General features: G+C 41.8%; 1 pseudogene; it reads right to left on the bottom strand.

The window, feature by feature from the left end:
• Nucleotides 1–551: 551 nt before the first annotated feature.
• On the bottom strand, nucleotides 552–3,176 carry LOC139733807 (uncharacterized; annotated as a pseudogene).
• Between the last annotated feature and the right edge of the window lie 323 nt (nucleotides 3,177–3,499).

The following is a 3,499-nucleotide window of genomic DNA, read 5'->3' as shown; positions in this document are numbered from 1 at the left end:
GTAAGTTATAGAACGCTGAATGTTCAGTCTAGGGGGAAAGTTGCATTCCAATATCTTTTGTTAATCACATTTATACTTCAGCATTGGTTGACATAATTCCCACTTATGATGTCACATGGGAATCATGATTTTGATGTTTCTGTTTATTCGTTCGTTTGTTTTTTGGTTGTTTTTATTTGTTTGCGCATCCAAGTAGACTCAAGAAAAATATAGAACATATGGCAGGAATATTCACATATTCATTAGGCCACATAATTATTGTTGGGGATAGCATGAATCAACATAAAAGGTGAACATCCATTTGCAGTTTATATTTCGTTTACGTACATAATACGTCTAAACGCTCGGGGAATGTCTGGTATTTCGTATTTCAAGATTGTTCATGACACGAACCCGAAACAACAAAGATCACACAACCACCAGGCTTCTAGGGGGTTCATTATAATTCTACTAATTGCTCCTAATGGTTTCTAATGAATTTCGAACTGGGAAGACAACATACTAGATATGTACCTATGGGACCAAACATCATGTAACTTCACTGTCATTCACTACGGAGGAACAAGTGGGTTACAGTATCTGTTAACTGTCATGTATTTTCCTAGCTTCTCCCAAAAGTAGGGCTGCCCTCCAGGGTCTCGAGGCCACATGAGATACACTCGGTTATCACTGAGGAAAAGACGGATCAGAAATGGCAGGTCGGCGTCCGGTATTTCTTCTAGAAACACAAGCACGATATTTTCTATCTGTACCTCATTAAACGTGATCCAGTGCGAGTCGAAATTTGAGTAGGAACATGTGGTTCTTGAGAGCATCTGCGCTGATGAGAAAGACCACCTTGAAGCTATTTTCTACAAGTAGGCTGACAGAATCCAGGTAGTACATCCCAAGCCTTAGGGCCTCATCTCCAACGGCAAGTCGGCCATATTCAGGCAGATTCTCTTCTAGACCACGTCGGAAGATCTCCTCCGTCCAAACCTCGTCCTCATCGTGGTTAACAACGTACATGTCATACTGGAAATCTTCCCTCTGTTGTTGGGGGACGATTTCCCGGTAACCAATGAAGTGGATCTTCAACAAAAAGAGTCCATACCTTAGTTTCCAGCGATTGTAATAGATCATGATCAGAGCGAGTGTAGTACATAAAGCACTCGCAACCACTGAAAGGTAGAGTACATACTGTGGACCACACTCTCTAACTGGTTTAAAATCACTCAAAAGCATTCCTGCAGCTGATTTGAATGAGCCGGCCTGAGAACATTTGGTTCCAAAACTATATTCAAGTTTGATAGACCTCTTAGCGACCCACTTAGGTAACCATTCAAGAGAACAGTTGCAAACCCACTTGTTTTGTCCCAAACCAAGTACTGAGAGAGTTTGTAATATAGGCTCGAATGTTGTGAATTGTAGCGAGACCAGCCTATTGGATGAAAGATCTAATCGGGTTAGGTTCACAACGTTTCGAAACAGATCACTGTGCAAGAAATTTAGATTATTGTCAGCTAATGATAGATCTCTCAGTTGGATTGTATCATTTAGAAAAAAATTGGGAATGTGACCTATGTCATTATTTGCTAGACTGAGAATTTGTAGACTGAAAAGCCCTTCAAGCAGCAAAGGCCATAAAAATACCCTGCTTTCATCTAGGTACAACTCTCGCAAACTGGTCAGGTTTTGAAAAAAACCCATTGGGGACAAGGAACATGTGCGTACCGGCAAGGTCTAATACATTTAAATCAAGTAACCCTCCAAAGCAGGAAATACCTTTGTTAAAATTCCAAAGGTCGCGAACATCTATCTTAGTCCCCTGAAAACTTACTGTCTGTAGAAGAGGGGTGTTTCTTTGCAGTATTCCCGGGGAAACCATATCTGGTGGAATTCCCTCTGTACCCCGAAAGTCTAGGATTTTCAGCGAATGCACCTTCAGGTGAAGTACACCTGAGATCAAGCAGTCTGCAAAACTCAGAGTATTCAACGATTCTAATTCTGAGAGTGAGACGTGCGTTAAGGGGTTCAAATTGTTATAAGATAAATCTAAAATCGCTAATTTGTTCAGACCGTTTAATGCATGAGTCCCTATACGAGCGAATTCATTTCCCCCGAGGAAAAGTGTGGTGAGATTCGCGTCCCACTCTTGATTGTCCCAATTTATGACTGAAATGTTGTTGCCTACTAAAGACAACACTCGCAGCGAAGACATACCCGAAAAGTGGATAGGTTCAATCGCTTCCAATTCGTTGCCGTCAAGGGTCAACTCAGAGACGTCGGTCAAATTTTCGAAACCTCTCGGGATGAGCTCTCGAAGTCTGTTTATGCCAAGGTCTAGCAGACGAAGATGTTTTCCCTGTAATGCCCTGAATAAACCAGGTCGCAAGGAAGTGAGATCTATATTTCTGATATATAGAGTTGTTATTGTTGTCGATAACCTTACATCCTCGAAGAGGTGATGAAGTTCTTTCTCTGGTAGCAGTATTCCGCTCATGTCGAGGCCTCGGACTTTTAGGGACGATATGGTTGGTGGCTGGACTGATGAGTTGTATTGGGTTGTAGGACAGATCGAGAGAATCAACGTTGCAGTCCATCGCAAAAGACTTTTCCGAAAGCTCCGTAAACTTGTTTTGTGTAAGCGACATGGAGAGAAATGCCACGTGGCAGGCCGTCCAGCTAACGTTCTGCAAAATATTATTACGTAAACCCAATGTAGATGTTGTTGTCATTGCTCTGAAGATATCATCTGAGACGTGTGCAAGGTTACTCCCATTTAACTGAATATTTGTAAGAGCAGTGCTTGCAAACATGTCCCCACGTAGTGCCGGGAGGCGTTTGTTGTTGGATAGATCCAGACTCTGAAGAAATGATAGACCCAAGAATGTGCCGCTGTCTATGAACGAAATGTCGTTTGATTCAATGACCAGATCTTTTAGTTGCTTGTAGGCGAAGCATGACGTGTTGTACAAGGCGGCGATCTTGTTGAAGCTCAAATCGAGAATCTCAGTGTTGCCGGGTAGATGTCCAGGCACCGAAGACAATCCCATCCCGTAGCAGTACGCGCCGCGACTGGCCCGGTCGATGAGACAGGGTGGAGCTGCTGCAGAAACCGTCTCCATTGCAGAAAGGGAGATGAGACCGTGTATGAGAATGAAGAGGACGAGGGGGGCGCTGTCCATACGATCCATGTCTACTGCTGTCGTCGCTTTACGTTGTGTAAAAAAAAAGAAGAAGTAAAATGATTTATGAATCAATATGAACAGCACTGACATTTTTTTATCATTTTAATTTGCTTTAAACTCTCTTTTCAATTTGATGTTAGAAGAAAGTTTCGAAACATTGCGAATAAGTTTGTGTTAATGAAAAGCAAAAAGTGAAATGATGAATGTAACATTTCCGTTTCAAACCTCTTACATTTGTTTTTGATGCGAACTATGATATTGGATATAGCTGTTGAATGCTTCAACCATAATTATAATATCTTATTTCCATGGTTTACAACTCCATGCAC

The sequence above is a fragment of the Diadema antillarum genome, unplaced genomic scaffold (assembly GCF_040938485.1).
Source record: "Diadema antillarum isolate AM-2024a unplaced genomic scaffold, OU_Dant_1.0 seq00000492_RagTag, whole genome shotgun sequence".
Taxonomy (NCBI): domain Eukaryota; kingdom Metazoa; phylum Echinodermata; class Echinoidea; order Diadematoida; family Diadematidae; genus Diadema; species Diadema antillarum.
This window is presented reverse-complemented; position numbering and strand designations above follow the sequence as displayed.